Source organism: Bubalus kerabau, chromosome 12 (assembly GCF_029407905.1).
Source record: "Bubalus kerabau isolate K-KA32 ecotype Philippines breed swamp buffalo chromosome 12, PCC_UOA_SB_1v2, whole genome shotgun sequence".
In the NCBI taxonomy this organism is placed as follows: Eukaryota; Metazoa; Chordata; class Mammalia; order Artiodactyla; family Bovidae; genus Bubalus; species Bubalus kerabau.
In genome coordinates, this window is record NC_073635.1 from 85,946,260 (window position 1) to 85,970,921 (window position 24,662).

Here is a 24,662-nt window from a genome sequence, read left to right on the forward strand (position 1 = left end):
ATGAAAAACAGTTGCTTCAGTCTTTGAAATGATGGTGATCTCAGGTGGCCTCAGCCTGCAATGGTTTGGAGCTTGGCTTGGGTTCCCAACCAGAGACTGGGCTTGGTCCTAGCACCCAGACCTTAGCCACTAGACCAGTGGTCAGTGACAAGGGCCCTGGCCCTTCGGCTTTGCAGGAAAGAATTCTCACAAAGACAGAAAGTAGGGAAACAAGTATAGTATTTATTAAAAGGAAAAAGAGTACAGTACGTGTGGACAGACACACGGGCAGACTCAGGGTGAGAGAGTGGCACCCTCATGGCAGTTCGAATTACTTTTATGGGGCATTTCTTCCAGGTTTCCTTTGGCCATTTTGATTTACTTGGTTCACAGCCCCTATTTGGTATATCTCAGTATCTTTCCACACGTGCAGATGCATTTCTTAGCCAAGATGAATTTTACTCGAAAGGGCATCTGGGTAGGGAAAAGCGCTTGACGTGACTCCCCTTTGGCGTCCAAGGAGTCTTTTCCACCCATGTGTGGTCAAGGAGGTCTCCTGAGTTTGGGAATAAGAAATATGTGGTCTGGGAAGAAACCAGTCTCCTTCCTTAATTGTTCTGTTATTCTAGTCTTGGAGTTTCTGCCCACAGGGAATGAATCTTCAATCACTTTATCCTGGGGGGTGCCCATCTGCCTCCTCCCTCAATGGTATTCATGACTTCCCTTCAAGAAATTATTTAGGAAAGTTTTCTAGAAGTTATTTGTGCAGTGAAATGCATATGTGCTGAAATACTATGAAATTTAGACACGTCTTTATCCATTCAGGGGATATTTAGGTTGCTTTCATGTCCTACTTGACTTCCCTGATGGCTCAGATGGTAAAGTGTCTGCCTACAATGTGGGAGACCTGGGTTCGATCCTTGGGTCAGGAAGATACCCTGGAGAAGAAAATGGCAACCTGCTCCAGGACTCTTGCCTGGAAAATCCCATGGATGGAGAATCCTGGTGGGCTACAGTCCATGGGGTCGCAAAGAGTCGAATACAAGTGAGCGACTATACTTACTTACATGTCCTCCTGTAAATACTGCTGCAATGAATTGGGATACATGTGAACTTTTGAATTATGGTTTTCTCATGGTATATGTCCAGTCATGGGACTGTTGGGACACGTGGTGGCTTTATTTTTAGTTTTTGAATCAATTTGCAGGGCAGGAATAGAGACACAGATGTAGAGAACTGACTTGTGGACCCAGGGGCCGGGCAGAAGAGGGTGGGGTGGATTGAGAGCATAGCACTGACATATATACACCACCGTGTATAAAACAGATGGCTAGAGGGAAGCTTCTGCACAGCACAGGGAGCTCAGCTCTGTGCTCTGTGATGACCCAGAGGGGTGGGATGGGAGATGGGGCTGGAGGAAGTCCAGAGGGAGGGGATATATGTATATACGTATTAATAGCTAAGTCACTTCATCAGAGAGCATAAACTAGCACAGTATTATAAAACAATTATACTCCAATTTAAAAATAAAAAAAAATTTAGAAAAGCAATGAACATAACCAAGCTGATACAAAAAAAAAAAAAAAAGAAGAAATTTAAACACAATCCTTTGATTTGATTTTGTTAGAAAGTTTTCACATTACCCCAATATTTAGGACTTTTTTTTTTTCTGAGTGTTGTTGTTGTTCAGTCTCTGAGTCATGTCTGATTCTTTGTGACCCCATGGACTACACAGCACGCCAAGCTCCCCCGTCCTTAACTATCTCCCAGAATTTGCTCAAATTCATGGCAATTGAGTCGGTGATGCTATCTAACCATCTCATTCTCTGTCATCCCCCTTTCCTTTTGCCTTCAATCTTTCCCAGCATCAGGGTGTCTTCCAATGAGTCAGCTGTTTGCATCAGGTGGCCAAAACATTGGAGCTTCAGCATCCAATACTTCGAATAAGTATTCAGATTTGACCGTTTGTTTTTGGTTTTTGTTTTTGTGAGTGGGGTGGATATAATTAGATGTGTCTAATATTGCTGTTTTAATCCACACATAGGCAATTGCTGAGATGTCTTAGACTTAATGTCTCATATAGGTAAGTCTACTCAAGGTTACCTCAATTGGAAAGAAAAAACCAGCCATCATATCCCACCAGAATGGTGCATCTTTTATGTTGGGTCTCAGCCAGCTTCTCCCCTGCTGCCACATGAAATGATCCTGACAAATTCAAGACATGGATCTGAAAACAGGTCAAATTCAAATTACTTTTGCCCAGGGTCTTTGGTGTTTTAATCATTTCATCTCAAGAGCAAAGCATAATTTTAAGTGCTAATAATGAGTAAAATTCTCTTTGTTTTTCTCTCTTTACACCCTACTTGTAATTATTGGTTTTACACATCTGTCCAACAAAAACTTGAAGGCTAATGGCAAAAACCTTTATAAACACCAAGAGGTTTAGCATGTAGAACATGAATTTGAAAATGTTTACCTATGCAAATATTTGGGCAGTAGAATTTTATTCTTGGCTTATGAACTATGTTATTTTTCCTAAGTGTGTTGCTACAGAAAACTGATATCCTGGGGGGATTGTTTACTTGGAAGAGGCTTAGGGGGTAAATTACACCATTTCAGGATGGTGATCAAATATTACTTTTACATTAAAAGAAGCTGAAGGATTTTACTTTAAACTTCTACCTAACTGTTCTTTTTTTTTTTTTAACGAATAAAAGCTATCATTTTAAAGATGGACTATTATTATAACATGGGGTGCATTTCTCAATTTCACTGGCACCAGTGAAAGCAAAATGGAATGAAATTGTATATTCACTTGGGTCATTAAAAAAGTAAACTATGTCATTTCAGTATTTACTCAATAAATGAATTGAATGATATCCACACACTCATTTTTGAAGGAGTCATTTGAATTTTCACTTTAGTGAAATAGAGTCAAAACCTCAAGCTCTGTTGGCCACAGGCAGATCCCAAAGTTGCCATGAAAATGCAGGTGATAATAAACGTCTGTCCTGAGATTCTCAACTCTGCATTTCTCTGTCTTGACTGAAATACCGGAGGTACTTATGTTTTATTCTCAGACATCAATTTCATGCTCCCTGTGAATGCTGAGAAAAAAAAAAAAAGGTTTTCTGGTTGCATATGCAGTGTTTACCCACTCATATATGAAAATAAATGCTTGAGATTCCATCCGTGAGTTCCCTTTTGATTTCTGCTCAGTGAGGAACCTGCTCAACCAGTTTTACCAAATTCTTAGAAGAAGGTTTTGTGACACAAAGAAAAGTATTGTTCAACCGGACAAGATAGGTAATTATGAGATAATGGATAAGTTTGTCTTTCACTGTGAAATCACATAAAATAGAAATAAAATAGGTGATTATGGATTACAGAAGTTCTCTTACCAGGGAACTTGGAAGAAAAACAAAGGAAGTGCACTTACCAAAAAGGGCATTCAATAAAGTCTCGGTTTGTAACTCAAGCTAATGAAAACAAGGAAATAGAAAGCTAAGGCTGACTTCCATCACCAGCTCACACCGGGGTGTCTTCTGAACCTCTTCCTTCAGATGTTCCTCCGAGCCTATGGAAGGGAGAGAAGCTTAAACTGGGAATTCCCTTATTAGCTTCTGTCATGACCTTAATGTACTGTGAGTGACTCGCTGGTTAGTTCCTTTAATTTCCTCTCTGTAACTACACAGGTATGACCCTCCTAGAATAAGCTACCACAACTGAGATTCAATTATCACCAAAGGCAGAGATCTGCTCTCACTGGAGTCTCAAGCATGGTGGTTTTCCTTCGCTACCAAATGCCACTGACCACCCTAAAGGGCATTTCTGGAAGGCTCTATCTTCATAAAGTTTGTTTCTAATATTAAGCTTTTTATGATGTTAATAAAATTTTATATTCGAGTGCTTTTTCACTTCAATGTTTATTGTTTCAAAAATAAGACCCAGAAGGCTAACTTCTGTAAAATTGTGTGCTTTATGAGAACAGACCTATGACCTTTGTTGAGCACAAAGGGCAGGATCCCACTGGACACAAGGAGAAGGGGGCGGCCTCTGCGTTTCAGCACGTTCTTCTCTTCTTGCCCAACCCTTGTCTCCACCAGGCTGCCTCTGGGGCTTACTGGACTGGGGCATCTTCAAAGCGTGTTTGCCTTGAAGGCATTTGTGAGTCCTTTGGAGAAACCTCCCCCCATGAAGTTCTCACCTTATAGTCCCCTCACTGAGGTCAACATTTCTCCCCTGGCTGTTACTGAGGATGCCCCACTGCAAGGGCGAAACCCTGTTAAGCTCTTTCCGTTGGCAGTCAGTGCTCCCAGATGAGGTTGCTACTACAGTGAGCCTCATTCAGGTCTCCTTCCTGAGGCTGACCTCTGCTCTTCCAGCTCCAGATAAAGCCATAGCCCTTCACCGAAACCTGCTACATAATCTACAGGGCCCAGTGCAAAGTGGAAACGCAGAACCTCTTGCTCAAAGCTTGTGAGGCATTTCAAGATGGCCGCAGTAGAGCCTCAAACCAAACGTCGCCCCACGTGAGTGTGCGGCTCAGCTCTCCACTCTCCTCCACACCAGCAGCCACAACCACCCACTGCCCTTATCTCACAGCTCTTCTCACCACCCCCAGTGTTTTCTTCCGAGTCCCACTCAGTAAGCAGAAATCCAGCCAATGAAGGAGGCAAACACCAGGTACTTTTATAAGGAAAACGTCTTGATTCCATCAACCTCACTCTTTGCTATCAGCTTCATTCTTTGCTACCTGAACCAGAAGTTGCCAAAAGTCACCTGAGTCTGTGCTCTAGTGAATATCCAGCAAATCTTCCACTAACTGCATTGGATTTTTTTCTTAGGAATCGGTTCCCTCCACAACCCTCAGTCCATGTGGCTCAGGCTGACTGTGGAGCTCACATAACTTACAGAATATTTTCATATAACTTGAATAATATACATGACTTTTCTTAAATATAATTTTCAATATTCTTTTAAAAAATTGTTGCTCTGTCTTTAATAACTGTCATTTGGGGAACAAGTGAAATATAAATGGAGAGAAAATTATTAGCAAAAACAACACAAAGAATATTTAAAAGCTTGACCTTTCATTTCCTCCCACCAGTGAAACTCTATGTTAAGGTGAAACTATAATATACCTTCTTCCACATTTTCTATCCATCAGAGATATTGATGGTTATATATCGTCTTTTCCTCATAAACATGAACACTTCCCTGAATGACAGCCAAGTCAAACCTTACAAATTTCATTTAAAAGCCAGAGGAAGGCTGTCTCTAAAAGAAAGGTAACTTAGATGGCCTTCTATTCTAGAAATTCTTCTGCCCTAGCTTCTCACAACTACAGTTCTACATTTGATTTTTGTTATTTAAAAGGCAAAATTAGAGGTGACCACAGTGGTGGGAATAATATTTTAAATGCCCTGCAGCTGCATTCGTGAACTACATGTTCTTTGAAGTATAGAATTAATAGTTAAACTATATACCTCAAAGAGGGCCCCTACAGGTGACCAGAGCATGCTAACTCTGCAATTTTAAAATGTGAACATTTCCAGAGGTATGCACACGTGGGTGCTGATAACATTTCCATCTGGGGCCTATTCCTCCTGCCAGCTACTCATAGTCTTCTTTGAAGTCCAAAGAATCCTTGAGGGAAGATGGCGAGACCTTTTTTCCAGGACGAGGGGCCAGGAACACTCTTGGCAAATTGCTCTAGAAACAAACAAAAACGTTGTGAATCACAACTGTATGGTGACTTAAGTACAGCGTTTTCCCCATGAAAACACTCAAAGTCCCTAGATATGTCTACAGGTTCTCCCAACACAAGTAAATTAAATTTCATGACTCGGATAATGGTTTCGAAGGGATTTCTTGAAAGCATGGTGGGCGGGGGGAAAGTTATAGGTTGAAAATAGTTTTGGTGGAGACATAACAAAAGGGGATATGTTTAATGACAATGATAAGATTAATTATCAAGTGAAATCTCATGGTCTCTACCCACCAGGCCACCCCACACAGACACAAATTCCTGAGAGACCAGCTCCAAAATACACAAGTCTGAGCTGGTTACTCTCCTGTTGAAACCTCTCCATGAGATTTCCGCCAACATCAGAAGAGGCCCAGTCTTCATCCTGGTGTCCAAAATCTGTGCAACCTCATTTCCTGATATTTCTTGGCCCCTTCCACACATGCACACCCCTCTACCCCCTGCAACACACACACCTCTTACATTGAAATCAAGCTGAATAGATTGCAGAGAGAGCTTTGCAGATGCTGTTTCTACTAACTTAGGAACCAGAAAGGTTTTCCTTCTCTGTCAAGGGGCAAATAGTGAATAATTTTAGCTTTTGAACTATTTACAATTTCTGTCATAACTGCCCTGCCATTGAACACAAATGAATGGACATGGCTGCGTCCCAATAAAACTCTGTGGCTACTGAGTTTAAATATCATATAGGTTTATATATGTCATGAAATATTATTTTTCTTCTTTGGTTGTTCCATTTATATACAGAAAAAAAAATTTTTTTTTTTTTAGCTCCCAGGCCACAGAAATACAGGTAATGGGGCCAGATTTGGCTCATGGGCCATAGTTCCCAAAACCCTGCTGTAACTGTATGGCCTTTCCTTACTTCAGGGCCAACTTACTCTTAAGGACAGCTCTGGAACCTTCCATGCCTAAGCATGATGCTGCCATGGTCATGTTAGAACATCTAACTCCACTTGTTGCAATGTTTTAAATGATTTTTGCACCCTTTCCTCTGAGCCAGGCTCTGAGCTCTTTATGTTGCATGCGTGCTCAGTCATGTCCAACTCTTCACGACCCCATGGACTTGTAGCCCGCCAGGCTCCTCTGTCTATGGAATTCTCCAGCAAGAATCCTGGAGTGGGTTGCCATTTCCTTCTCCAGGGGATCTTCCCAGCCAGAGGCTCACACTCATGTCTCCTGCATTGGCAGGCATATTCTTTACCACTGCACCACCCGGGAAGACCTCTGAGCTCTTTACAAGCAAGGAAAGTTTTAAGCAGTTCTGTATACCCTCAGCAAGGTCCAAATGAATCATTGCACAAAGCCAGGGGTCTCTTGACTTTTAAATTCCTCTTTCTGGTCTACATTATATTTCTGCTGAGTCATTCCTCTGTGAATAAAAGGTGTTAGGTACAGCGGGACTGGGAGACAGTCTGACTGGGAAGCTGGAGCCTGTCAGCATGGAATTGTTTGTGGATGAATGATAATAGACCTGGATCAGGGTGTGGCCGACAGTCATCCCTCCCACAGACACTCCACGACTACTGGGCATTAAGGTTCCAGCTGCAACAGGACAAAGACACTCCTCACCCTGAGGAATAAAAAGACTGGTCAACAAGAAAGACTCCAAAAGCTAGTCTGCTGAGAAAGTAAGAGGGTGCAGGAGCGCTGAGCAGTGGAAGCCAGTCCTGGGGGAAGGGAGAGGTTCAGGAAAAATCACTGAGGAAGTGATAGGCACACCAAGACCTGCAGGAGAAGTCCAAGTTAGCCAGGTGAAGACAGAGGTAGGGATGACCGAGTAGAATAATACCATCGTCTGGAGTAATGCATTAGAAACGGATGTCCTAAGCGCTTTCACAGTACAAATAAAATTGCATTTTATTAAGAATATGGTTTGGCTCACTCTGTTCTGACAGTAAAACACAAAGTAACTATGAGCATCATCAAAGTGAAAATCACACACACACACATATTTCAATGGAAAGATAGTGTAGAAAATTCTATTTGGTAACTTCGACTCTAATTTATAGCCTAGATACAAAACAGGAACCAGAAACACAGGGACAAAAATAAAAGCCGACTGATTGTGGAAGGAAACAGCAGCTAATGGGTCACCTCCCTGGCCTGGAGAGGGTTTCAGGGCCCCAGGAGCAGCGTCGACAGACATGCCTCCCTGGGCAAAGACCTTCCTGAAATTGACTTGATTTTGATGAACTCCCAAAGCTGGAGAGCAGGAAGAGATCAAAGGTCTCAGCACATCAACGCCTCCCTTTCTGCACTTAGTCTCAGTGCAGCTCATGCAGGAATCCAAACGGCTGCATCACCAGCAGAAAAACAATTCTGTAACATTATTTTTGGAGATCTTGGGGGAAAATATTTTCTGTGCTCAAACGGGTCAGGTCCAATAGCGATGGCGACGACACCAACCCAACCCACGGCCAAAACGTATCTCAACCCATTAGTGAGAGGCTGCATGATCACAAGGGCAGCAGGGAACGTGCACCCCCGTCCAAAATCTACCTCCTGCTCCTCGTAAAAGAACATGGCCCTTTCCACCAACACACTGCGTAGGGTCTGAGGGGGAAGGTTCTTCGTGCTGCAGAAAGACAGAAGGAGAGAGAGACAAGCAAGACTGTGAGCTCTCACCAGGCATTAAGGGAAAATTGCTCGGTGCTTCGGCAGAAATCTTTGCTTCCCAGGTGGCTGAAGTGGTAAAGAATTCGCTGGCCTATGCAGGAGTTGCAAGGGTAACAGGAGATGGGGGTTCGATCCCTGCATCAGGAAGATCCTTTGGAGAAGGAGATGGCAAACCGCTCCAGTATCCTTGCCTGGAGAATCCCATGGACAGAGGAGCCTGGCGGGCTACAGTCCACGGGGTCGCAGAGCCGGAAACAACTGACCACACACGCATGCATGTTTGCAAAGACTGAAAAGCAGAGTTCCAGCCCTGCTGGAACCCTAAACATTCTGAATGCAAGTTGCCTGACTGTTTTTCCCCTTCTCTTTTATCCTTTCTTTTTTTCTTTTTAAATTACAGCCCTGAAATTTACCGAAGCTGAAGGCACTATCTTCCTGACAAGGTAAGATGACTTTTTTGCGGGGTAGAGGATGGAGTGTTCTCATTTCTCCAGCTCTATTCATAGTTCTGACTGTGCTGGTGGGGAACGACTGTGTCTGGAAGCCCGCAAATATATGCCATAAACGTGTCATTTCTACTTAGACTCCATAGGAATGCTGTTATCTCTTGGGAGAATAATATTACTATCATTACAGAGCACGTAAGCCAGCTGTGGTTTCTTAAATTAAAAATATATATTCACTAGAGTTTAAACGAACATCCCCTGAGTGGCAGCAATTGTGTTCACCCTGCAGACAGTTATTTAGGCAACATTTAACCAGGTTTGGCCACTCTTAAACTACTTGGTTAGTACCTAACACGACGAATTTCAAGGTTCCATATTGTTATCAATAGGGAAAAAAGTGAACACGCTGTTCTTGTTTTACATTACCAATAGTTATCATTTGATGAAGAGAAAATGGCTAATGGGTGAAAAAGAATCGAATTATTCTTCTAGGCTTATTAAGTCACTTACGTGGGATTTTAATTTCCTCTGCGACTCCTTTCACTTTGGATTCGGGAAATGAGGAGTAATAGCGGATTTCAGACTGCTTCCTTATTCAAACACAGTGGAATATTCCTGATAAAATTCTTCAAATCCACTGACAATTAGCACATTATCTTGAAAATGTATTTTTAAATAGCAACCTCATAGTCTTCCCTGCTTTTGTTTTTTTTTTTTTAATGAATTCTATTTTACTGTGTAACTGAGGTACACATTTCATAAATAGGCACTTAAAAAAAAGACCCAGAACACATCACATTCTTTTTCAATCAAAAGAGTGACAAGTTAGGGCAGAAAGAATGAGAAACAACCTCAGAAGGAGAAGGGAATTCTCCTTGTGCGTCCTAGTCATTGTCAGTTGCAAGAAATTCCCCAAGGAATGCTCCTGAATGTTGAATGCAGTCTGGCTTTAAATGACTCAGGGGTGTACCAATCCTCCAAGAATTCCATTACATAGACTCTTCCTCAGGTGTGCCGAGCATCATTTTCTTCTTTAATGCATGAATTTAAAATCAGCAAAATTTTAAATACACCTAATAAATTTCCTTCCTGGTCTGGCCCGAAACAAATTTTTCAGCACAATGAAGATGTTCACTTTACTGAATTCCTTCCACATCAAGCAGGGAACAGGTGCTATTTTTAATAAATTTCATGTAATAAACATGGTATATGTGGCAAATGCTAAAAAACCATTAGGTTTACAAGGCAGAAACTGCATTGGGTGTTTCTGTTTGTAACTTTAGTGTAAAATATTCCGTTCCTGGCTCCTTCCTGTATTGAATTCAACACATAGCTTGAAAAATAAATGTCAGTGACTCCTTCTGTGCCTGTGTGTTTTTTTTACATTTAATATCTTCTTATCCACTTTAGAACACAGAGAAATTTCCAGAGCCAAAGACAAGGCCTTGAACTTTAAAGAATTTTTTTTTTTCCTTGCTAATCTGCGCCCCTCATAACCCTCAAAGTCCAAAGGCAGTTAAATTAGATATCCTTTTTTCTGACCATGACAACTCCTAAACTTTAACTTTCATAAGTCAGAAACTCTCGTTCTAGAGGAGCCTTCGGAAGGCTGGTACTGGGTGTGCCCAGCAGCTGTTCCCTGAAGTCTAAAGGGCAGGGCTGAAGTGCGCTGTAAGGCTGCTATGCAGAGCAGTAAATAAGGGTTATAAAATCCCTGGTAAAGGCTTTTAATGTGACACAGAAGTGCTCTGTAATGAAAGGATCCTCCAGCCGGGCACAAGGAGACCCTGTGGGGTAGAGGCGTTGCCCTTCAGATGAGTAATAACCACGAGCTGCAGAAACCTCACGGCTCCTCTGGGAGAGAGGTGCCATGCCATCCTGAGCTCAATGCATTCCCCCGAAATATGGGGACGTTCTTCCTTCCCTCTCCTAGAGCTTGACTTCTGACGGAGAGCAGTGGTGCGGGTGCTTGCTCTCTGACACCATCCGAGTGAATCAGCGGAGGAATTACAGGATGTCGGAAAGGAGGTTGTCTCTTTCTTTGGACTAAGAACCGGAGGCCTTAGCAGAATGCTATCTGGTTCTCAAACCATGCACCACACCTCTTTTCCTGAGGTCCCTTTCTCAATTTATTTCTTGTCAATTTGATATGGGTGCTAAGTCACTTTAGTCATGTCCTACTCTTTGCAACCCCATTGACTGTAGCCCTCCAGGCTCCTCTGTCCATGGGATTGTCCAGGCAAGAATACTGGAGTGGGTGGCCATGCCCTTCTCCCTTGGATGTTTTTTGCTTTCAACATAAACCTATTCTCCTAAAGCTCAAAAAATAACTACCCTTAACGCCAGATTGCTCCTCCAAATGTAAGTCAGCACACATTCCAAAACCCAAGAAAAAGGCCCTTAAGCCTTAATGCTTCATCTAAAACCCTTTCCTTTAATCAATAAAGTTAATCATTTATTGCTATCAAAATGATCTCTTTTTAATTTTCTACAGTTAACTTTTGGACTAATTTTTGCTTCATGTTCTAGGTTCCCTCCTGTTGCAAGTTATTAAAAAGACTTTGTTCTTATATTTTTATAGCAATTTATACTAACATTACTATAATTTGTCCCATAATATATTGTATATGTTACTGATGACATTTGTCACAAGATTTAAATTGCTTTCCTACCCACAACCCTAATGATGTTTATATCTCATGTTCCCTGTTTTTATTGCATACAATTTTCCATCAAGTCCGTTTATCCAGTACTATTCATTTGGTTCAACCTCCCCCTTTATTTGGGTCAGTCTGCAATTAAGTTTCTCATGTTGGGGCCAGAGAGGCAACGAGGAGATGAACTGGAGGAAGAAAATAGATTTGTGATTCTCTGGGAGACAGAATCTTCTGGGGACAGGTTTCAAATACATTTACAAATACAAATTCATATGCATATACACACCACAGGGATTTCAATATGCTCCCTCTTTTACCTTATTTATCAATTCAGCTAATATTATAGATATTGAGCATCTTCTATAATCCAGGCTTTGCCCTTGGCACAGGGGGTACATCCTTGAAGAAATGGGAGCTGCTGAGAGACGTATATTGTACATAGAATCATGAGGAGACCTCGTGGGCCCCGTAAGCATCATTTAGTTTATTTATTTACTTTGGCTCTTCTGTGTCTTCTTAACCACTGGACCACAAGGGAAGCCCCAGCACCATTTATTTTATTTCAATATTTCTCAGCCAGATACTCAGTCTTTTCAAAATTTTTTTCTTCTACAAGAAATCTTCCTATGAAATCTTGGATCAGTCATTAAACTTTCTAGGTTTTGGTTTTTCTACTATATGATCAAGCAGTTGACTTGTGAGAAGGCATTCAAATATGGATACGCAGACTTTCAATCGTCAAACGCTCTTTTACACAGAGTTAGTATGTGTATATCACTATCGTTAACACACAGCAGCTAAGTCAACACTATGTCCTCAAAATGTACAAAAATGGCAAAAGTGGTCTTGTTCACAACTTTCCAGGCTCTCTGCTTTAACTTTACAGTTTTGGTAGTGCATGCATGCTAAGTCGCTTCAGTCATGTCTGACTCTGTGCAACCCCATGGACTGTAGCCTGCCAGGCTCTTCTGTCCATGGGGATTCTCCAGGCAAGAACGCTGGAGTGGGTTGCCATGCCCTCCTCCAGCAGATCCTCCCAACCCAGGATTGAACTCAAGTTTCTTATGTCTCCTGCATTGGCAGGTGGGTTCTTTACCACTAGCGCCACCTGGGAAGCCCACTATCTCCTATGATCTTATCATAATGACATTTCCACATACATTGAAGTGGTCTTTGTAAAATTTAATTTATTGAAGTATAGTATATAATTGAAAGCTAATTGATTTAAAATGTTGTGTTAGTTTCTGGTATACAGCAAAGTGATTTAGTTATACATATATATCTATGTATTCTTTTTCATATTATTTTCCATTGTGGCTTATTATAAGATACAGAATCTAGTTCCCTGTGCTATACAGTAGGGCCCTGATACTTATCCGTCCTCTCCATAACAGTCTGCTAATCCCAGATGGATGGAGACTCTGGGATTAGCAGATGCTGAAGTGTTCTGAGCACTCACCTAGTCTCTTTCCTCTTGCTTGCACAACAAAAAAAAATTTCAATCACTAAATAAAAGTTAAAAAGACTAAGCCCATTGACCTTTGGGAAGAATTTAGGGGAAAAGAATCCCCATTCATGTTGGCAGGCCTCTATCTCTTGCAGACACTTTGGACAGCAGTTTAGCGATATGGACGACAAGATGGGGAAATGCCTGATCGGTGAACACGTGCAATTTCATCTCCAGGGAAACCCTCAAACGTGCACAGGGAGGTGTCTCCGGGCACGTTTACGGTGGGGTGGTTTGGAGTAGAAATGCCATAGCCCGGATCACAAATCGGGAGCCCAGACATTTAGAAGTGACCATCTGGACAAAACATGTTACGGGCCCACAGTGTATCACTGCACGATGGCTAAAATGAATGAGCTAAATATATGTGTGTTTCATCTCAGCAAAATGATGTTAACAAAGAAATCAAGGTTCCTGATGACCTATAAAGTACGACAGGGGAGCATTCCATGTAAAACAATACTGTGCTCTGTTTATGGCTGTGGAGATGTAGGTAACCCTGAAGGGACTCTCACCAGACTGAAGCTGCTTGGTGTTTAGTTTCTGAAAGGGAAAGGAAGGCAGCGAGGCGGTGGCAGGGGCTGGGCAAGGCTGGGCATTGGTGTGACTGCTGTACAGTCTGTTCTCTGCCTTTTTCAAGAGGCTTAACGCGTTCATTCTTTTTCCTATTTTTGCCTATCTTGTTTTCCCCTAAGATCACGAATGCATACTTTTCCTGCGTGACTTTTAAATCTATATGATTTTCTATCAGATAGATAGAAAAAAGACACAAGAGTATTGCAAAATGTTTAACAGTTTTAAACATGAGTGATGAGGGTATAATTGTTATATCATTTTTTGTACTTTTCTGTATTTAAAAAAATTCTCCAAATGGGATAAAAAGGCAACTCTAGAAGAAAGCTACCAATGTTCTAGTTTCTCTCTCTCACGCACACTCACACACACACAGACATACGCACATTCACACACACACACAAGCACACACACTCTCACATACACAAATTCACACACAGATACACATAAACACATATACACATCCATACACACTCTCACACACACACAGACACATTCACACACAGACACACATTCACAGACACACACACACACACACACAAACACATTCACACACATGCACACACATATACAAACACATTCACACACAGAGATACACACAGACACACACTCACATACACAAACACATTCACACACACACATGCTTTCACACACAGATACGCACACACATTTGCACACACAAGGCCACCTTTCATTAGCTGTGAGATTCAGAGCGGTTCGCTTAACCTCTCAAGACCGCAGCTGCCCCTTTAGGGTAATGATACCTCACTCCCCTGAAAGCCGAGGGTGGCACCCAGATGGTCTCCTGGGATGCTCAAGTTTTCAGCGCTGTGGTATCAGCTTTGCTTGCCTTTCCAGGGACAGAAGTCACAAAGCTCCCCAAGTACCCGGCACCATGGGTGGCTCCTTCACCCTGCCACCCTCACCCCAGAGCAGCCACAGTACACCTGGTCCCAGACGGCGGCCAGACCCTCTGGAGCTTCCCTATGAAGGACAAGGGGGCCGGGGATCGAGAGAGGGGGATAGAGGCAGACCAGATGGGGGCAAAACTCAGCCCCAGGGAGGGTGGGGGCCAGGGAGGGGACGTGGGGAACAAAAGACCCCGGGACAGCAGGCATGCACACCACACTCAGGAAGCAGGCAGGACAAGCCGGGGAAATGTTTCCTAGGCTGACATGCCAGCAAGCATGGGTGTGAACACGGCTGCAATGATGTGCGACCACGCACATCTGAGCGGAAGAAATAAGAGCCGAGCAAAATGCTTAGGAAATGAGTCTCACAGAAGCAGACACCTGCAGGCTTTGTCACCTTGATGCAACGGTGCTACCCTCTCACCTGGTAGAAACCAGCCAGCCAACCTCTCCGCCTCCCACTTCCTTTATTTCACTCCATCGTCACGCTTCAACTCAGGAGGGCAAAACAGGAACCACTTTACCTGTGGTGCCTAAGCCAGGGTTTAATTCCAACTGAGTGAATTTGTTCATACAAGTCTTGTGAACAGCTCTGGATATCTCTTTTTGTCCGCTTCATAAAGTAGGGGGGGAAATACGAAAGATCACCTTCCACTGCACATTTTTTACATCATCCTTCTGTATGAATATGAAAATTTTCAATGTCATCCTTCCTAAAATAAAAAGCAAAAACATAAACCTCTCTCTACCCCGCCAGAACAGCTATGTCACTTGCAATGGCAGCTAAGTCAATATTAATTTCTGATCACCTAGGAGGAACAATTAGACTAAGCAAGTATTCAGAGAACGATTTCTTGGCCCAGGTTCGACCAAGCTCTCTTTGGCAGCCAGCAGTGCGTGTATAATATGTAACAGTAAGAACTAGACAGGAGTTATTTCGACAAATCCCAGGTGACTGGCCTCAAGTGACTGTTACAAGTAAGATTTCACAACATGGGAGCTTGGCTCTGTGAATTGACTTTTCTCCACCGATTTAAAAATCCTTTCACCAGATGTAGGTTTCAACTACACTTAGATATACCATTTTCTTATGTCTAATTTTTCCCTTAGTTCTCAAATTCCATCATAAAATGGGAAGAGTGATACAGACACTGTTTCTCTATTTGGAATTTAATATGTAAGATAGAGTTTTTTTTCCCCTTCTGGAAAAATGTGAATCCACATTGTTCCAACAGTTGGAAAATTATTCGTCTCATGCCAAACCTATAACAGAGCAATAAAGTGTGTAGCAGTTGGGTGGAGCGCCCCAGATTCCAGAAGTCTGTGAAAGGCAGAGGCCCCCAAGTTTAAAAAATAAAATGTCTGTTTATTTTGTCCTTAACACATTTCTAATTTGTTTTTGCAGATTGTTCTTTATTAACAAGGGAAAGCTATTTTTGTATTGTTGCCAAGAGACTTCAGAAACCAACAGCCTGATCAAAATAATAACTTCCTGTAATGAACAGTCTTGCTGGTTCAAAGATATTTAATTCTATAATTTTTTTTCTGAAAATGTAAATTAAGGGCTTTTAAGCCTTCGTGACATGACAGTGGAGCTTCGGAATCTTACACAAAATCAGCTTGCCCTAGTTTCATTGCTATATTGGGCAAGGTAAAGAACAATGCTTTTCTCTTTGAAACTCTATAGCCCTTTTGAAAATACTGACAGATTTATGTATTAGTTCTAAATGCTATTTGTTAAAGGTTTCTTTAAAAATGATAGCCTAACAAAAAACATACTCCAAAAACCCCTCTGACACATTGACAGTATAACATAACTTAATCAATCCTAAAATAAAGTTTCAAATTTAAATTTTGTGTCTTTATTTTTCTGCAACTTCACATACACACTGTAAGAAATAAGTTGCCAGTGAGACAAGGGGTAATATGATGAATTCTTCTCCCACAAAAGAAACTATGAAATGCACTTCCTGTTGTAACTTCTCTACACTCAGAATGCTAGGTCTTCTTCAATAATGTACACTAATTACTTGTAAAGTAAAATCTTATAATATGACACTATTATAATAGGGTTTCCCTGGTGGCTCAACCGGTAAGAATCTGCCTGCAATGCAGGAGACCTGGGTTCAGTCCCTGGGTTGGGAAGATCCCCTGGAGAAGGACAGGGCAACCCACTCCAGGATTCTTGCCTGGAGAATTCCATGGACAGAGGAACCTAGTGGGCTACAATCCATGGGATCGCAAAGAGTCAGGCATGACTGAGCTATTGACTTTCACTTTCATTATAATAGTTGGGCTTCCCAGGTGGCTCAGTGGTAAAGAATCCACCTGCCAGTGCAGGAAACATGGGTTTGATCCCTGGGTTGGGAAGATACCCTGGAGAAGGAAATGGCAATCCACTCTAGTAATCGTGTCTGGTGATTCCATGGACAGAGGAACCTGGTGGGCTACAGTGCATGGGGTTGCAAAGAGTTGGACATGCTGAGCAACTGTGCTGTGCTGTGCTTAGTCGCTCAGTCATGTCCAACTCTTTGCAACCCCATGCACTACAGCCCTCCAGGCTCCTCTGTCCATGGAATTCTCCAGGCAAGAATGCTGGAGTGGGTCGCCATTTCCTTCTCCACAAGGTAAGTAGCTAAGTAATTGAAAACGTAGTCTGGAGTTGATACAACAGCAACATGCAATGATGTCCATGAAGAAATGTCTTAACCTTAAGTGTGTTTCACCTGGAATTGCTGATGGGTCAAAAGTGAAATGAAGTGACGCTTGTTTCCTTCTGGGCCATGCTTGCTCTATGCCTCGCTTCTGAAGTGAAGCAAAAGCAAGAGTTCACCCAAATTATTCCTAAAATTACAGAAAAGTGCTGTCATTACAACTTGAAGAAGTCATTAAATTTCAGTTTCGATCCAAGAATCTTTTCCATTCCCAGGGTCTTTCTCCTATGAAATCAATGGAAATAAATCCTTGAAAATTCATACTCTTTTTTTTTTTCCTTTTCTAAACTTATTTTATGAAAGCACAACATTACAGTCCAAATTAGACCCTGTCCTAGCAAAATACCTGTGGAGTCAGAGGTGATGAATACATCTTCTAACCTCATTTTTCTCTAAGAGAGCATTCCAGGCCCAACTCAGAGGCTATATGCAGAGTTCTGGCAAAGCCACTACTCCAGAGTAGCGAGCTGCTTTGCTAAGACCCAGTGGGCTGAGAGCAATTCTTGTGATTCTCTTGTTCCTACACCAGAGCTATGGCATGGACCTCGCGACGGTTTAGAAAGATGCTGCAGGCATCGTGCTTGCCAGGAAACCAGAGGCACTACATATTAACACAGGACAGCCTTTCTCTTTCCAAAGCAGTGTTAAAATAGGCAATTAAGCCAGAAATCATGTACAGAATAAAGGAGGCATCTAAGTCAACCAAACGGGGGGGACCCCCTATCAGAAAACAACCAACTATAGCTCCTAGTTCTCATCAGACACCAAGATTACCTATATGGTTAAGGAGATTAATGTTTATGACATTAAAACAAAAGGTTGAAAGATGCTAAGAAGACATAATTTAGTTTTTTCTCTGACTCTAACAGAGGGGAGATTTCTGAATACCACAGCAATGAAAGAATTTAAATGTCTTGATATTTTAAGATAAACTTCAGAAAAAAAGATAACTAACAACATTCAATATAAGCAAACTAATAACTACATTTACAATAAATATACATTAAATGTGTTAATATTTGAAATTTCCAAGAATACCTGTATAGAGAATGGATAAACAACAAGGTCCTACTGTATAGCATGGATAACTGAATTAATTTGCTGTACAGCAGAAATTAACACTGTAAATCAACTCTACTTCAATAAAATAAACTTTAAAAATAAAATGAAGAACACCTATACATCATTAAGAGGAACACTAAGACCCTCAATGAAAAATAGACAAAATTACCAGCATGGAGATTACAAAGGAAAAATGCAAATGGACAATGCAAGTATGTAAACAAATGTTGAACTCACAAATGCTCAAGGGAATGGGAATTAAATTGCAATGACTTTTTTATGGCCAACAAATAAGCAGAGAGTTAGGATAGTGATACTAAGCAACGCTGGTGACTATTTATCAGAAAATACGTGTTGTGGCAACATTGGTCAGAAAGCATATCAATTAATTAATGACTGACTTGGTATGGGCCTCACCAATCAGATCAGACCCAGGCCACAGAGGCTGAGAAAGTTCTGGAATTTCTCCTGAGCCTTGGAGAAGTCTGAGCATTCCAGGGAAAGAGCAGGATGGCCAAAGACCCTGCGGAGGGGCTCATCCAGTTGCTATTTACTAACTAGTTCCAGGCAAGTACTTTAGTATTTTACCAAGCCTGTCCACACCCATGAGTTATGGCTAAAAATCAGGTCAACTTATTATTTACAGAAATAATTGCAAAAATTAAAAGACCAAAATGATGATTTTATGCTTCGACCTAGTAATTCCAATGCTGTATATCTAATTTCTAAAAATTGGCATGAAGTATGAAGTGAAAGTCATTCAATCGTGATCGACTCTTTGCAACCCCATGGATTATACAGTCCATGGAATTCTCCAGGCCAGAATACTGGAGTGGGTAGCCTTTCCCTTCTCCAGGGGATCTTCTCAACCCAGTGATTGAACCCAGGTCTCCCGCATTGCAGGCAGATTCTTTACCAGCTGAGCCACAAGAGAAGCCCAAGAACACTGGAGTGGGTTGCCTATCCCTTTTCCAGAGGATCTTCCCAACGCAGGGATTGAACCAGGTTCTTCTGCACTGCAGGCAGATTCTTTACCAACTGAGCTATCAGGGAAGACTATCACAGTATAACAGTAACATAATGACAAAGGGTAAATTTACGATGTGCCTTCTATCTGCTTGGCCATCTAAGTGATATACATGAGCTTACTTGCTTGGTCGTGTCCAACTCTTTGCGACCCCATGGACTGTAACCCCACAGGCTCCTCTGTCCATAGGGTTTCCCAGGCAAGAATGCTGGAGTTGGGTGCCATTTCCTTCTCCAATGCATGAAAGTGAAAAGTGAAAGTGAAGTCGCTCTCAGCAACCCCATGGACTGCAGCCCACCAGGCTCCTCCATCCATGGGATTTTCCAGGCAAGAGTACTGGAGTGGGTTGCCATTGCCTTCTCCTTAAACAAAGTTAAGTTCAGTCCATTTGCTGACTTCCTCACAGACTGAGAGAACGAACTTATGGTTGGTCAGGGGGAAGGATGGTGGGAAGGGATAGTTCGGGAATTTGGGATGCACACGTATACACTGCTGTATTTTAAATGGATGGCCAACAAGGGCCTCCTGTACAGCACAGGGAACTCAGCTCAATGTTATGTGACAGCCTTGATGGGAGAAGGACTGCTGCTGCTGCTGTTAAGTCGCGTCAGTCGTGTCCAACTCTGTGTGACCCCATAGATGGCAGCCCACCAGGCTCTCTGTCCTGGGATTCTCCAGGCAAGAACACTGGAGTGGGTTGCCATTTCCTTCTCCAGGGAGAAGGACTGGGGAAGAATTAATACACGTATATGTATGGCTGAGTCCCTTCGCTGTTCACCTGAAATTATCACAACATTGTTTGTTAATCAGCTATACCTCAATACAAATTTAAAAGTTTTTTAAAAACTTGCTGACTTCCTCCTTGGCTTTAAGGGAAAATGCAGAGGGGGGAAAAGCACAGCCTCTGTGATTAGACTGTCATATACAGCACGCTTCGTGGTCTTATGAGACAAATAAGGAACACTTTCATGAAAGATATTTTAACAGTGGGCTATTTCCTTTATAAACATCTTTTAAAAAAATCCTCTCCAGAACATCATTTTACTAGAATTAGATATTTTTCTTTTCTAAATTTTAAACCAAAGTTGTCTTTCACGGTCAAAATCATGACACCAGTCTTTCTAAACTCTTGTTATTATGGAAATTTGTCACAGGCATATCTCTTCAAATAAATCTTGGTCATATTTTATTCTTTGCCTGTCTGTGGCTGCAGCAACTAATATTTCTATCCCCTGTGGGGAGTGTATTAGAGAATTAGCTTCCTGTGTAAAAAAAAAAAAAAAGAAAAATGTGGTTCATCAAGAGCGTCTCATTGGAATCCCCTGTGGGAACAACCCTCATGAGAACTACTTAGTCCATTAATACACCCTTGAGAAAATGATACGAGAAACTTACATCCATCTCATTTCTCAGATTTTACAAGACATTCTCTGGGCTAGTTAAGCGTTTGTGGATAAAAAGAACTCAGTGACACAAACCTGGCTTTCTCTCTTCCTGAGCACCGATGACCTCTGCATTTGTTCCAGAAATCTGTGTTTAAACATGAAGACACCTCACCTAATCTCAGGCTCTTCCCATCCACCCTTCACTCAGCACCACCCAGAAAGCAGACGTGCCCCAATCGCTCTGGAAAGTGATGATGAAGCTTGACAAGCAGGGCAGGCTGCAGGCCACGGGGGCAGCACTGGACCATGGGGACGGCACGCAGGAATCAAGAGGAGCCTTGTGTGTATCCGCTGCCAAAAGGGGATAAAGAAGATGACTTGCTAGTTGGAAAAGTGACGACAGGGAGGATGTGAAAGCTGACGTTATCTGCGTGTCTACTGGCCAGGAGGCCCTAAATTGCCTCCTGTGGCCGAAATCACTCCAGTCACAGCTGCCCTGTGAGCCAGGTACTGTCGTGAGCCCCATTTGACAAATGAGGAGGCGGGCAGGCGCCAGGGCATCTGCTTGGGTGGGAAAAGCAATTTTGGCCCCAAATCTTCAGCATCCGGAGCCCAGGCTCCTAACCAGTCACTGAGGGTTGAATCCTACCTTCTGTTCAAGCGTCAGTGGCAGGGGCTGTGCTCGGGTCAATCAAAGTGTGGAATTCCTTGAGACCATTCCATTCCGTCTCAGGTAGGGAGTTAGGAGTTAACCAACATTTGGAGAATACTGTTCCAGAAGGAAAAAGCAGTCTCAAATACCAAGAGGACATAGGTTCCTTTAGGATTTCCCTGGTGGCTCAGGTGATAAAGAATCTGCCTGCAATGCAGGAGTCCTGGGTTCGACCCCTGGGTTGGGAGGATCCCCTGGAGAAGGGAATGGCTATTCTCTCCAGTATTCTTGTCTGGAGAATTCCATGGACAGAGGAGCCTGGTGGACTAAAATGCATAGTGTCACAAAGAGTCAGACACGACTTAGCATGCACACACACGCACATACACACACATACACACCCCTCGATTTTAATCCTTCATAAATTAAAGTGTCTGAATTCCACAAGGGTTTTTGTGTTACCACCCACCCATCCCCTAAATAAAACTCTGACTTATGAGATGTTTTGGTGGGGAAGAAAATTCATTGTGTTTCTTTTGGATCTTCCATACCCCAAATTAGTGAACTCCATTTTTTTGTTCTTAGCTGTGAAGTTATCTTAATATGAAAATGAACACATACCAAACAGAGGTGATGTGAAGAAAATGGGGAAATAAAACAATTTATATTTTGAGCTGAGGAGCAGAGATAGTACAACCTGTTAATCCTTCTAGAAATAAATATGCAAGCTATAACAGTTCTAACAAAAAATTTTAAGTGGCTTCTGTACGTGGAAAGCAAAGGAAAGCTTAAATATGTCAGTAATCCTAATACTCACAGTTCTCCTCATAGAATTTCTTCCAGCAGAAAATAAGTATTCATTCGCCTCTTACGAGTCTGTAAGTTTCTAGGCTTCTAAGATATCCCTGCAATTTTCTCATCCTTTAGAGAACAGACTCTGCAAACTGCTCGCTGATGACGAGCACCAGACATGAAGGATTTTGGCCAGGAATCTGTACAGGTTGCAATTTCAGAGACTCTGTTTTTCTGTCCTTTTTTTTTTTTTGCCAGACTTACTTTTAATATCTTCCTATCAAAGAGGAAAAGAGAGAAACCTGAAATAATAGTCAGATTCACAGGAACTGCTCTGTCAGCAGCCCAAGCCCTTCCTATCAGCAGATGAACAGCAAATGAATATGTTTTTTTCCCTCATACATACCTGAAAACTTCATGCTCCTTCCTTGCTTTAGCAGTGAGGGCATATCTGCCTTTGTGGACAACCAGGTCTGGGGACTAGATTGAATCTTCCTGCTGCCAGTACCTCTCCCAGAAAATCTCACCTTTTCCCTGTTTGAGAAAAAAATTCCATAGTTCCCGACAGTTAGAGCCCCAAATTGTCTACTTTCCCACTGAATAGCAAGAACATTTATGTAAGTTTGCCTTGAAGATTTTCATCTTTCTTCTACATGGTCTTAATCCAGAAAACTGTAAATTGTTTAGACTAAGAACTTCAACATAAGCCATTTCCAACATAAAAGCTGAGATGCAGCAACTAGGAATTCCACTTTTTTCTTTTTCTCTTTTTACGGTCTCTCCATTCAGAAACTTAAAACAACTTGAAAAAAATTTTATTAAATGAAAGCAATGTAATCACTTCAGAGGACATAACATAATAGACATCAAAGATACACACAAATAAGATACGGATTGCTGTAGTTGGACAACATGAAAGTGTGCATGCTTGCATTTGGATTCTGTTTTACATGCACAGGCTATACACAACAGATTTGCTTATTTGAGTCAGATGTGGCTTTTGGCAAACGACTCAACATTTTAGGTGGCCCGTTTAAAAAAAGAAAAGAAAAAAAAAAGCTTTCACCTTATCTACTGCAAGAGATCCCTTTTAAATAAGGGGGAACTGTGTTGTTCTTCCTGTTGTAAAAATATTCCCAGCTCCTTACGATGCCTGAAATTCCAATTTTTATATAGATTTCCCACCTGCCTGCAGAAAAGGAGGATTGGACTACTGATTCAGAACCCTGGGTGGAAGAATGTCACATCGACTGTCTTTGCAAAGTGCAATTGTATCCAGACCGTAATGAATCTGGGCTCACAGTGTCCTCTGGAAGCTTCTGCAACCTCTAAGAGTTATGGTCTACTCATCACTTCTGGCCAGTCCCCAGAAGAATGAAGTTATGGAAAAGCATCTTTGAGATGCCCCGACATGCCAGCCTACCCTCCTGGAACGTGTGCCACCTCGTCATCCAATTTCCAGGGGCAGAACCCTTGAGACTTGCATTCCAAGGCAGTGAGGCCGAACCAAAACTCTTGTCACAGCCGATGGCTTCCACGACGCCCGGAGATCAAAGTCAGGGCACACGGGCCGGGGCAGCCGGTGAACGCGATGCAAGGTGGGGCAGTGGGCGGAACTGAGCCTGCGCGCTCCCGCCGGTCACCCAGCCCTGCAAAACAGGTGTGGGCTGCAGGTGGGATCAAAGCGTTGCTTAAACGTGATTTTGACGAATCGAGTTGGCCCATTTGTAAGAGTCACACCGTAGTGCCTCGAAGCCATGACTTAATTATCATTTGCCAGAAATACCTTATTAGGGACATGGGAGGAGAGCGCTGAGCTCTAATTGCACCTTGTTGAACTTGAACGTGAAGCCAGCATCTTTTCTCTCATGCTCCCTCTTTGCGATAAGCCATCTGGGGTGATTGCATCTTCCAAACAAGTGTTTCTAGGTCCTCAGCCTTTCACATCGGAAGGAACGTGACAGAAGCTGAGAGGGAACCAGTTTGTTGAATTGTATCCCCATCCTCCCGAGTGTATACACATGGAAATGGCTACACAAGCAAATAGTCGCTGGTTGTTTTATGTTTCAGTGAAAGGAGAAGAGACCAAGGAATGCCACAAAGGACCCCAGGGTTCAAAATATTTAGAAACTTTCTTTACTCTCCAAACAAAGCCAGAACGGTGAAGAGAGGAACAGCAATTAGAAACAGCCGTCCCAGGGAACTAGCTGCCTCCGTGGTTCAGCCACTGCTGTTTGGCACAAGAAGAGTCAACTGTGGTCTAATTCCTGTGTTCTTGGAGGTGTCTGCGACCCAGAAAGCCAGGGATGTGCCCTGAGAGCATGAAACATAATTTATCTACCTCCCGGGGTTGAAATGTCCCCCACCAGGTGCCAAGAGCCAGTTCCAGAAACCGGTGACGTTTCAGGAAGAAATCATTGTTTTGGTAAGGTGTTGCCCATGTCCCGTCCTCCACTTGGTGCCAAACAGAAACGAGGCAAATAAAACAAGATAAGGAGAACTTTGGAAGCATGAAGATGCTTCGTTCCAACAGCTAGCTAGCTGATCTCTTATCAAGTCTTTTATGTG

At 42.4% G+C, this 24,662-nt stretch overlaps 1 long non-coding RNA gene across 6 annotated transcripts; it reads right to left on the reverse strand.

Moving 5' to 3' along the window:
- Positions 1–210: 210 nt before the first annotated feature.
- LOC129624753 (uncharacterized) lies at positions 211–24,662 on the reverse strand. Of its 6 annotated transcripts, none has more exons than XR_008701148.1 (8): positions 23,518–24,662; positions 22,501–22,628; positions 22,120–22,371; positions 21,300–21,628; positions 5,469–5,694; positions 3,419–3,556; positions 2,083–2,206; positions 211–535 (listed from the first exon to the last, which is right to left on the reverse strand). It is a non-coding gene; the product is annotated as an uncharacterized LOC129624753 (long non-coding RNA). The 6 variants fall into 6 exon arrangements; XR_008701149.1 differs by lacking the exon at positions 21,300–21,628 and adding an exon at positions 14,987–15,175 and having other exon boundaries at positions 23,518–24,660; XR_008701151.1 differs by lacking the exons at positions 21,300–21,628; positions 22,120–22,371 and adding an exon at positions 14,987–15,175 and having other exon boundaries at positions 23,518–24,657.